Source organism: Nicotiana tabacum, chromosome 6, assembly GCF_000715075.1.
Source record: "Nicotiana tabacum cultivar K326 chromosome 6, ASM71507v2, whole genome shotgun sequence".
Taxonomy (NCBI): Eukaryota; Viridiplantae; Streptophyta; class Magnoliopsida; order Solanales; family Solanaceae; genus Nicotiana; species Nicotiana tabacum.
This window is the reverse complement of record NC_134085.1, coordinates 157546571-157559476: the sequence shown is the minus strand read 5'-3', so window position 1 is coordinate 157559476 and position 12906 is coordinate 157546571. Positions and strand designations below refer to the sequence as shown.

The 12906-nt window shown below is 38.7% G+C and overlaps 1 non-coding gene across 1 annotated transcript; it reads left to right on the top strand.

Moving 5' to 3' along the window:
- The first annotated feature begins 1104 nt into the window (after window positions 1–1104).
- Window positions 1105–1210, top strand: LOC142182395 (small nucleolar RNA R71). Its single transcript, XR_012711230.1, has one exon. It is a non-coding gene; the product is annotated as a small nucleolar RNA R71 (small nucleolar RNA).
- The last annotated feature ends 11696 nt before the right edge of the window (window positions 1211–12906 follow it).

Genomic DNA, 12906 nt, shown 5'->3' with positions numbered 1-12906 from the left:
AGAATTTCTTATATTGTTCCTCTTTCTGGTATTTGGCCAACCTCTGTGGGAATGGTGCTAGAGGTCTCTTCTTCCCAATGATTTGGGTTTTCTCTTTGTCAGACACCACCTCAACTACTGGCTCCTAGGATATCTCAGCTTCTTTCTCAGCCTCAATTTGTGTGTTGGTTTCTTCCTAGGTAGGTTGTGATGTCACCTCTGTCAGTTTTCCTGAATCATCTATCTCAATGGGCATTGGTACAGGTGTCTCAGCCTTTCTGCTTTCTCGACCCCTCTCTTGCTCCAAGTCTAAGTCTCTGCCATTACGTAGACTCACTATCATCAGCTACTTCGAGCCTTGATCTTTTGGATTTACCTGAGTGTCTGCAGGCAATGTCCCATGAGGACAATTATTTAAAGACATCGATACGTTCACTCATTTTCGCATTTAACCCAATAACCTGCTGCATCATTGCCTCGAGTCTAGCAAACACATCTTCCTGTCTCCCACCATGTTGCTGCTGAGGAGGATGATAACCCTGCTGCTGATTTTGGTTGTTGTATCCATGTGGCCTTTGGTAGGGCGCCACATTATTGTGAGGTCACATGGCTCCCATATTTCCATTGTTGTGATATGGCTGGACTGGCCTGTATGGTTGATTCTGTTGGCCCCAATTCTGACCACCCTGTCTATGGCCCCCATAATTAGATACATAATTCATGTCTTCAGGGTAATGATGATGATCACTTTCTGCATTCCACTGGCTACCAATTGGCTGACTAATGCAAGATGTGCATAAGCCCCCATTGGTTGTATCTACAATGTGCACCTGCTGCTTCTGTCCTGACTCTTCCACCTTTTTGGTGAGTATGCTCATTTGTGTCAATAAGGTGGCCATATTTTCAGCAAGAGTATTGGCTGGATCTAAGGGTACTGAGTGAACTACGGGAGTGATAGGTGCATTCCTGGCTGTCCACCCCAAATTCTGTGTCATCTTATCAAGCAGGATCTGGCTTTCTCTCCATGTTTTGCTCAAGAATGCTCCATCAGTTGAAGCATCAACATTAGCCTTCACTCTATCAGTTAGACCCATGTAAAACCGTTGCCCTAACATCTGGTCTGGAATACCATGGTGCGGACATATAACCAGCATCCCTTTGAATCGTTCCCATGTTTCTTGCAATGTTTCCATTGGTTTCTGTCTGAAGCTCAAAATTTCATCAATTTGCTGAGTAGTCTTGTTAGGTGGAGGAAACTTATTCACAAATTGCTTGACTAACTCCTCCCAAGTCGTGATGGAATTAATAGGGAGTGAATTTAGCCAAGTCTGGGCAGCTCCTGTCACTGAAAATGGAAACAACAACAGTTTTATTGCTTCATGAGTTACGTTGGGCTGCCTTTGCATTTTGTAAATTGACAGGAAGTTCTTCAAGTGTTGTTGAGGATCTTCAATGTATGACCCCGAAAATAGTCCCTTGTTTTGCAACAAGTGCAGCATCTTGTTTGTGATTTGAAAAGATCGAGCCTGTATCTACGGGACTAATATCATGATGGCCAAATTCTCTGTTGTGGGTTGCGCCTAGTCATATAGAGGAGCCTCTGGCACTAGACGCGCTACTACCTGCGCAGCTGGGTCTACCACGTTATCCTCATTGTTGTCTCTATTGTTTACTTGGTCTGCCATGTCTGGTTCAGGTTGTTCAGTTGATTGTTGTTGTTTGTTTTTCCGGTTGGCCCGATTCAAGGCCTTGAAGACTTTCTCGGGATCTAATAATGCTTCAAACACTTCACCGGTTCTCATTGAGTTTCTAGGCATGCACCTGTACAACTGTAATTGATAACACCGTTAATTCCCCAGCAATGATGCCAAAATTTAATCACGCCCAACTATGCCTTATAAAAAGGGCAAGCGGTCGTTGCAAATATAATTCGAGTATTTAGACCAGAGTCGAATCTCACGGGGAGTTAACCTATCAATTACTTTTGTCAGACTCATTGAATTCTCCGTAATCAACTTTCTAGATATTTTGAATAATACTTGGTAATAATTCTACTGACTATAACTGAATAAAATTAAGTAATCTAAAAGCTAACTATGACTGAGTTGTAAACAAATAAGAGAAGGATCTAAGGTTGTGATTTCCCCTATTGATGGAATCCATGTCGCGCCCCATTTTTTCCCTCCGCGAAAAGAGAAGTCCGGGTTCTGACATTCATGGGGGTAATAACTCGTTTCCTTTTTGGGAATTGGGTATTGAAGAGTCGTCACCTAACGGATTATGGTGCGTTAGGGCACCTAGAGCGATTAACTCTTAGACTATTTTGCATTACCAGAGATTTAGGGTAAGGACTCGAAATAACCTTGAGGAGAAGGTGTTACGCATCCCTCTTGGTTCACAACGGTGGGTCTTGGCCGAACTTATACTATGTGAATTAGTCATTTTAGCAAATAAACAATTTTAACACATACTTGCAAATAAAGACATGTTTTGGACATTGTATGAGACAAAGGAAAAGATTTGAACAAGTTGCATATATAAAGAAAAGTAAAGTTTAAACATCAGGAATTGGGAAAGAGGGCTCCTAGGTTAGTTAGCCTACAGGATCACCCCACGCAATGCCTGGTAAACACTCCTCAATGAGGGGCTACACGTGACATTAGTGCATAGTCATCATATCCTTACTACCCAATTCCCTCCCCTTGGTCATAACCTAAAGCGTTCGAATAGCCTTGATAAATGTCATATGCGTGCACTACCCGTCCCTTACTTGTGGCCCTGGAGGTATTTAGGACCTCTATTTTAGGTAGTTCTAGAACTTCCTAAGGTTTTAAAGGTTAAAAGTCTGGGCGTCAATCAAAAACAATTAGGACATATAACAAGTAAGTGCGTGTCTTCAAACAACAGTCAAGTATATAAGAAAATCCTAGAACATGATATCTAAGTGAGCAGAACATATACAACATTGAATTAGAACTGAATTGTCAAAGACCTACTGATTTTAGACCTATGAATACGAGCAGTTTTATAGTTGCAGGACTTTAATTGCCCTCTAGGCTTGCCTATACGTAATAGTGATATCCTATGAGCATGATATCTATATTGATTATGAATTCAGTAAAATGGCAAAAATGATTTTTTAAACAACTTGAGATCCAATAGACATGCTTTCTAGCAGTATTAACTTAAGGCAGTATTTGAAAACTTATAAAGAAACGGATAGACTAATAACCAATTCAGAATGAACAAACATGAATTAAATCGATTTATTTAACTAAACTGGTTTTGAGTTCTATAGGCATGATTTCTATTAGAGCTGATTTCTGAACTTATAGGCATGATTTCTAAGGAGACAAATATGAACACATGCTGTAACGAAAGCTGAACTTCTATCATTCTATAGGCATGATATCTAATTATAAAGCTGATTTTAACCCTATAGGCATGATCTCTATTATTAAAGCCATTTAGATCCTATAGGCATGGTTTCTAATATTGTGGAAGTAAAGCAAACATAGTAAACACATTTGAATTAATACGACCCTATAGGCATGGTATCTACCCAAGTTACCCGCTATGTATATTACTAGCCACCCTTTTTCACAAAATCACCCCAATGTTGTTTACAATAATTATTACAGACCAATGAATAAAAATACATAAATAAATACGAGTTGTTCTATAGGGAGCCTGTAGTAGGCCCAAATGACTTCCCAAGCCTCAAATAGCCTCAAATGCCAAAGTTTCATAGACAATTTCGTGTCTAAGTGTGTCAAAGTTCCCTAAGGATATCAAGGATCCCGGGAAGTGCTCACACCAAGACCTTTTCTCAAATAATAACTGACTTAGGTGCAGTGTGAAAAGGCCAGCTCTGACATGCCAGAGTTCAGAGAGACCTCAAGGATCTCAAGGTAGTACATATGTCAGAAGAGCGGAACCTAGTATTCTAAGAGTAAAGTGAGAGTGCATAACAGTAAAAGTATTAAGACTGAAAAGAACTTTTGAAAATCATTAGTACTGAAACAGTTTAAGGAGAGTACCAAAACAACAGACAATCAATTGGTCATAAGAGACATCCAGATTCAGAAGATAACACTTAAAAAACAGATTTCACATGGGGATAAAAAGATTGGGGCACATAAGAGTCACATTGGGGTATATGGATAGGGTATAGAGGAAACATATAGTCAACAAACTGTATACAACACTTAGGATCTTAGAGACTCAGTAGTTAAGACATAGATAATAGTTGGTATGTCTTGAACAAGATTGAACATACAGTTTGGACATGCTAGGTGAAGAACTAGGCAATAAAGAGTGTAGAATATAAAGCATGCATTGATCCAGACAGAATTTAGACATACTGAGCAAAGAAGTAAATAGGAATACAAGTTAAATTCATAACTGATGAACTAGTGCAGGAATAAATACATAGGGTTTGGATTTCAAAACTTAACTAGAGACATACCAGTTGAAGAAAAGGGTGCAGAATATAAAGCAAATGAAGTTCCAATATCTAGCCTTCGCTTTCAGTCGGCTAGATCAGTAAGTATCACAAGTAGCAGAAGAGAAAGAGAACTTTAGAGTGTAAAAAGTAGTGTTTTTTGAACTATGTCGTTGTTCAGAACTAAAAATAATAGGGGGTTTATATAGTAATCAAAGCCTAATAAATAAGGTAAGAGATCAATTAAGTAGCAAATCAAGGAAGTCACATATAAATCAGCAAGTCCTTTCCTTAATCAAGGGACAATCAATTCAACGATAAAGCATGCTAGGTATTTAAGGAAAATAATCGAGTAAGGTTTGGGTATAGAGTAGGTAATTAAGGGTAAATGAACAGAAGTTTCAGTTAAGGAAAAAATCAATAAGAATCAGCAAAATACAAACAAGGCAAGGAAAAAATAATTAAGGCAAGTAATTCAATCAAATCGAGTAGAGAGGTAAGAATTGAAAGTTTAAGGGAAAGTGTTCAAATAAAACTAGAAAATAAGGAATTCAGAATAATCAAAGGTTCAATCAAAGAGAAAGTCATGAAAGAGTCGGCAAGTTTAGCATATAAAATAAGGCAAGACATGAATAGTCACGAATCGACGCACAATTTTAACAAAACAAAAGTTAAGCGACACTGATTCAGGTCTTGACATGAATAGTCAGGACGAACACAGGGTTGAACTAAGAAATTCAGTAGAAGCATATTAGGACAAGAAAATCACGAGAAATCACAAGAACACAATCAGATGTTCCAGTACTCAGAAACCAAACGGAGAACCAAAAATTAGGGCTTCCAGTACAAGCGAGCTAAGGTTGTAGCAAACTTATAAAATCAGCCAAACCATATGAGAAGTAGAAGATTAAACATAAAAAGTCATCAAACATTTTGTAAAAGAAATTCCGGAAACCCTAGTTTAGAAAAAAGATGAAAATCATACGATTCTTGTAGAGAATCTCAAGGTTGTTGTAAAACTCACATTAAACAAGCCCAAATCATCGCAGATCTATACAGATCTAAGAGGTTTAGAAAAAGAAATTAGGGTTTCGAGGAGAACGGCACAGAGGTGAAGAAACATACTAGGAAACCCATAGATCGTAGTCAATATAGGACGATCTTACTCGGAATCACACTGGAATGGCCTGAAATAGGCGATAAAGTGACCATAGATGCAAGCCAACTAGCCCTGGTCCCTTGAGGACCCTGGAGATGGCAAGACTAACGTGAGGGATGCCATTGGAGGCCTGGGGGTGGTGAGAGATCATCGAAGATAACCATAGATAAGTGTCAGTGAGGTTTGATTAGGGTTAGGTTTGAGAGCGTTTGAGAGCAGAGAGGAGTTTCAGGGCGACGAGTAGCGTAAAATGATAGGGTTTGGGGGTTCTTTGGGTTTACTTTAGGAAGGATCGTTTGTGGCCGTTGATCTTTATGATCAACGGCCGAAATTAAAGGGTATTGGGTCCGGATCGGGTCTTCAGGGTTTGGGCTGGGTAATTTAATTGGGGATTGGGCTGGTAATTGGGTTAAATTGAGGCTGAAATTGAAATAAAATAGGCTAGATTTTAAATGGCCACTTTTAATAGTTATAAAATTTATAAAAATAATAAATGATTTTCAAAAAAAATATTTTCGTGTTCGAAAATGATTTAAAATAGTTGTTTAATATTTTAAAAATATAAAAGATTATTTTATGCATCAATAATGTAATTATGCATTAGTTGGGCTATTATTGCAAAGATATGCAATTTAGCCTAAAAATATAAATATAATTATAAAAAATGCACTAAAATTATTTAAACACTATTTTGGCATAAATAAAAAATTTAGATGACTAAATCACCACAAACATAATTTGAAAGATAATTATTGGAAATTTTATAAATAAAAAAAGAAGAAATAAATCAATTTAGAGCTTTTAAAATTATAGAAAAAATTATAAAAATGCTTATGCATACATGTAATTTTTTATCCTCCCCGAGATTTTACATATTTTAGTATTTAAATATTTAGTTTAGGCCTAATATAGTTATTTCAACTAATTTTGCCTCTTTTACTTTAAATTTGAAAATACAAAAAAATTGTTTTGCTTTGTCTTATTTTATATTTAAGCTAAAGTCATTAATATTCTTGTACTAGTACTATTATAGTTTACTATATTTTAACTTATGTTTATCTACTTTATAATATTTGAAAATATCAAAAAATTGTTCCACTTTTAATTTTTAATTCTTACATTAATCAATTAGGAGTGATTTTATGTGTTTACAAATATTTTATACTAATTTGGAAGAAACTTGGATTTATTAATAAAATTTTCAGCTCTTCTTGTCCAAATGGATCTCAATTTCAAACCCACCACCAAAGGCCCAATTTCAAGACCCTTCTTCTTCACCATATAGACATATAGAGACAACACCAAAGAACCCCAAGGAACACACACGAGATCAGCGCCGCCGGACCACCTCAAAAACCGCTGGAAATCAGCAACCTACCCGCTGGCGACTCCTTCAACGCCAACCAACGACCCCCGCTCTTCTCCAACCAAACCAGCGCCCAAAATCTCCACAACCCTTCTACTACGACTCCACCCCACCTAAAATCGACCACCCATTGCCCCAATCCCTCACCTCGCCTCACCTCACCACCACCGTGCCTGCTACGAGCTGCCACCATATCTCGTCGGAAACCAGCAGCAGGGTGTAAAAGGGCAGCAGCAAGCGGGGAAACAGGGGATCAAAAAAAACAAAAATACTTTGTAGTTGCAAACTCAGATTTTGTTTTACTTGAAATTACAGAAAATATATACAAAAGAGCTTCTATTTCTTCATTTTTTATTTCGGTTTTGGTATTAAAAATGACGATATTTGCTTGAGGTTCGGAAGTTAGTTGATTTTGGTTTCCGGTTCGAGGTTCGTCGTGGTCAAGTTTTTGAGGTTCGAGCTTGCTGTTTTGGATTTGTGGTTCGTTTGTATTGTTGCCGATTTTCCATCAAGGTCCGATGTACATTCGATTGGAGATCTGTCAGTAATCAAATTCTTGAAAAAATTTGCCGCTCTAAGGTCCACTCGTATCCCTTTGCTTGAAATCTCTGATTCTCGTTAAGTGGTATTGAGCTTGATTGATGAAACCTTTTGCTTAGTTATCTTATTTTAGATATTAATTGATGCTTAGGCTTTTAGTTTAATAGTCGTTATCAAAGTTGGTGTTCTGTTTAGGCAATTAAGATTGATGAACTGTTAAAGGGTTATGTGACCATTGGGTTTGGGGTAATACTAAATGAAAGCAGATATTTAGTCCATGAATAACTTGTTTGATTCTATCTTGTTTACGTTGTTCGCTAGGAGCATTCTTAGGCCGACCACACTTGGGGAGGCAAGCCTTAGAATTTTTATTAGTTTTGAGACGAGAGGTCGTTCCCTTAGTTAAATTTACCCAGGGAATGCCCCGAAGGAATTGTACATATTTATTCCGGGGAATGCCCTGTAGTATTCTGTAATTGGAGTCCGTGGCGAACATCGTAGAAGAAGTAGCGTAGGATAATTTAGAACTTTAATTTTTCTTCTTTTAATTTTCTTTCATTTAGGTGGGGAAGACCTCGAGCCTCTTTTGATTGTTTATTTTTCCTTTATGTGTTTTTACCTCAATTCGAACATTCAAAAAGCCGACTAGATCAAGTATGCAACCGTACTAGTTATGGGACTCGGGGAATGCCTAACACCTTCTCCCCGGGTCAAATGAACCCCATAACCCAAATCTCTGGTGCAGACTTAGTTTGGAGTCCGAAGTGTTTTAAAAGGAAAATTATTTTTAAAAACGGTGACCTAACATACCAAAACGAATGTCAGGTGGCGACTCCGAGTTATTTCCTTTTGAACACAATTTTGTCACGTTCTAATTGGAAAACCCTTTTCAAGCTCTACAAATTCTTTTTTATTAATTTAAGAGGGTTTAGTGAGGTTTGGTTAAAAAGGGGTGTGACATCTCTGGAGACTCTGCTGGGGACTTACAGGTTCGAGCTGGTACTTGATCTTGTTGGCTTTTAGGATATTCGGTTGAGGTGTTTGTTTTCTTTATTTACTTTGTTTATTTGCTTTGTTTGTTTTATTTTCTTGTTTTGTTGGTCATTTGTTTATCGCTTTTCTTAATGTTTTACTGCTTTATAAACTATCATCATTTGCATAACCATGGGTCTTCTTTCTGCAACAAGTCTCAGAGTACGCATCACGTGCATGAACTCTTTGTTGAGTCACCCTTAATTTAGGAGGAGGGGCCGTCGGGCGTATGGAGTGAGTGGAAAGCTTGAGCAGCCACCATCGACCATACGCTCCCCCGAATTGCCTTGTTAGTGAACCCCAAACTTAGGTCAGCCTTTAGGTCATTTTATTTGCATCATGTCATTTAGACCTAGGAGGGTTCGGTCCCAGGTACCGTGTCCCTTTGTAGGAAGCCTATCCAAATTTTGTCAAAAATGGGCCCGTGGCCCAAAAAGACATTCAATCATCCCTGTGTGATACATGTTGTACCTTAAAGGGTAAAAAGGTCATTTGACGGACCGATGCTTGGGAAAGAAGGGTGAAAAATGAAGCAAGTAGGGCTTAGTTATATTTTTCTTTCACAACCTTTTCAAAAAAAATTTAAAAAATGAAAATAAAAAATCCAAAAAGATTTTGCATTTTCCCCTCATTTTCCAAAAAATCAAAAACAAAATCAAAAAATAAAAATCCAAAAAGATTTTACATTTTCCATCATTTCTCAAAAGGACAAAAAAAAATTCCAAATTAGTGTCATTTTTTAAGCTTTCTCCCATATCCAATCTTCCCGAACTACGCATACCTGATTCTCGTCTCTTGGGGCGGGATACGTAGGCAACCCAAAAAGAGTCCGGTCTTCCTAGTGAGTCTTAGATTCTTGGCTTTGCGGCGTCTTAGCCACATCTTGCATATCTAGCCACGTTTGGCTACATCGGCTGCTGTTTGCAAAATAGGAATATTTTCTCAAAGTGGCTTGTTAACCCATGTCTTAGAGTCATAAGCCCACAACAAGGTGTCCTCTCAGTTTTAAGGTCCATTCCTGTTGAATTTGCATGTCTAGCCACTTTTGGCCACATCGGCCATTCTTGCAAAATGAGATATTTTCGCAAAAGTGGTTCAATTACCCATGTATTAGAATTTTGAGTCCACAACTAGGTGTCATATTACTTTAAGGTTCCTCCTTTTTGAGTTTGCACCGTGAGCCACTTCTGGCCATATCGGTCGTTCTTGCAAAATGGGTCATTTCTGCTAATTAATTTTGGGGGCCATGATTATTGGGAGTTTTAATCCATATAAGCCTTAGTGAAGTATTTTTTCCATATCTTTGAGGTCATCTTTGTTGAGTTTGCGCTAATAGCCACATTTTGTCTACGTAGGTCATTTTGTAAAAATAGCCTTAATCATGCTTTGCATGTGTCAATATAAGGTGTCGTGGCATCACATGTTCTTGAGGAGCCTTTTTTTTAATGTTTTTGAGTATATTGTTCATGTTTTATTTCCTAGTCATGTACAGTAATATTAAGTCATTTAGTTGGTGCCAGAGTTGTCGTAGTATAATTTAGTTTGTTGAGTCTCTCATTATCGTACTTCCTATTTTGTATTTGAAAACCGAAGAAAAAAAATAAATGAAAAATCCAAAAAAGATTTTATTTTTTTAGTTTATTTTATCCATTATATTTTCTAGAACTACGCTTGATCTGATTCATGAGGAGCATGATACGTAGGCAACCTACATAGGGTTCGATCAAATCATTATTAAAAAAGGAAAAAAAAGAGAATGAAATTGTGGATGTAAGAAGAGAGAAAAAAAAAAGAACAAGAGAATGAAGTTGTGGGACATGAGAAACGAGAGGAAAGAAAAGAGCGATAATTAGAAAGAAAAGAGGGGGAAAGAAATGAAAAACCAAGTGGTGTTAGAAAGGAAAATGAATAGGGAAATGGAGCAAAAAGAGTGAAATTGGGATGATGCCATATGACCTTATGACCCTCGAAGTCATTCTAGAACCGTTAATTGTGGCTAGAGGCATTGCACACAATGTGATATTTCTATCTGATAAATGCTCTAACGCTAACATGTTGGCTTTGTTTTGCTCCCCTTCGTTACTTTCATTGTTATCATAACAGAGGGTGGTTAGTTTGTGGCACCTTGGCGAGTCGTCTGTACAACACAAGGTCAAAGAGCAAGGTAGCCATGGCTAGCAAAGACATGAACACAGGAGTTGTAGACCCGTCGAGGGAGATTGTTGAATCGGAATCGGAACTGAAAGAGGAGGTCTGAAGGTTGAAACATCAGATGGCAGAAATGTATCAGTCTTGGATCATGGGGCATCCTCCACCTTCATTCCCCACTAACTACACTGAAAACCATGCAACTATCCCACCACTGTCATAAGCCCAGGTTCCCATTACCGTTGACCTTTCTCTTCAATATGCACCGGGCTTTACCCCTTACCACAATTACCCTAGCACTTCCTCCCAAACTTTCCATGCTCCACCAGCCAAAACAACCGTATTCCCATCTTCATATACCCAATACTATGCCCTGGAACCCACCTTCAAAGTCCCATATCCTTACTCCTACACTCCCCACTTTGAGCATCATGTTGAAAATGAGAAACCACTCAATAACGTGGAGCAAGAGGAGATATTTAGGAAGGTAAAGAGTCTGGAGCAATCATTGAGAAATATGCAAGGGTTAGGAAGCTAGTTGAGTGTGTCTTATAAGGATTTGTGTTTGTTCCCTGATGACTGCTTGTCGGGTTCAAGATGCCCAAGTTTGACTTGTATGACGGACATGGGGATCTTGTAGCTCATCTGAGAGGTTACTGCAGTAAAATAAGAGGCGCCTGGGGAAAAGACGAATTACTGATGGCATACTTCAGCCAAAGTTTGAGTGGGGCAGCTCTAGAATGGTATACCTGCCAGGACGCCAGCAGGTGGTACACATGGGATGATTTGGCTCAGGCCTTTGCTCGGCATTTTTAGTGCAACATAGACATTGTCCCGGATCACCTGTCCTTGACCAAGGTAGAAAAGAATCCCAGTGAAAGCTATAGAGAATATGGGTTCCGATGGAGGGAGCAAGCTGCACGGGTCAATCCTCCGATGGAAGAAGATGAGATGGTTGGAGCCTACTTACTTCGGCCATTTGATCTCAGCCGTTGGTAAGCCTTTCAATGATGTGGTAAAGATGGGAGAAATGGTGGAAGAGGGGCTGAAGTCTAACAAGATCATGAACTATTCTGCCTTAAAAGCCACAACACACGCAATTCAGAGCGACACAGGAAGCTTGCCGGGTCAGAAGAAACATGATGATGTTGCCATGATTGTCTTAGGATCACGACATGGCCCAATGGGTCCGCCTCACCAATATACCCAGCATCGACCTCGACCCCAACTCCAAACCTATCCTCGATCTCCACATAATCCACCTCAGTATTGTCCTCCGAACAACGTCCAGTCATTTGTTCAACCACTAGGTCACCCTAGAAGGCGAGCGCCAGCATCGCAAAATCTCCACCAGCCTCCACAAAATTTTCAGGTATCCCATAACCAATATCCAAGCCAGGGGGGTGGAGGTAAACAAAGGTTGAAAGATAATTTACACCGATAGGAGAGTCCTATGCAAGCTTGTTTACATAATTAAAATATTATGACTTGATTGCACCTATTCCTCCGAATCATGTGGACCCCCGTGCAAGAAGCTTTGACTCTTCTAAAAGGTGTGAATACCATTCCAATGCCCAGGGGCACAATGTCGAAAGTTGTCGAGATTTGAAAACAGAGAAAGAAAGAATGATTCAAGAAGGGATAATTGTGGTCCAGGACAATGACACCCAGAATATCGCGCAAAATCCTTTACCTACACATGATGATGCACATTTTGGTGACATGCTGATTGAAGTTAACGATATTGAAATTGGTTAAGGTCCCAGCAATTTTGATGTGCAATCCAGTGGCTAAGATGTTGAGTTTGGTGATTGGAAAGACACTCCTTTCTTGGCTAGCCAAGGAGGAGTTTTGGTGGTTTATTTTGTTGTCATTTCTGTTGTCAAGGTTATTTCAGGGTTATAATCCGAATATTGTCTTGTGGATCAAACCCTTCTGCTTCTTATTTTCCTAGTTCGTTTAGTGGTAGTAACTCGTCTAATGTTATATAGGATTGTTCCAGGGTTGTAACCCATGTCTATTTTGCTTGTTTTGTTCAAACCTTTCCACCATCTGTCTAATGCAATCTCATGTTTTCTATTAGTTCTGGTCAGTTTTTGTTTAGGTTACTTTTCCTTTTATAGTTCTTTTCATCCTGATTTTAGTGACATGACATGCACACATAATTCTCAGTCTGGTCTTGAAAGTTAGTTTAATCATGAAGCAATGACACAGTTTTGAACATGATAAAAGTGGCAT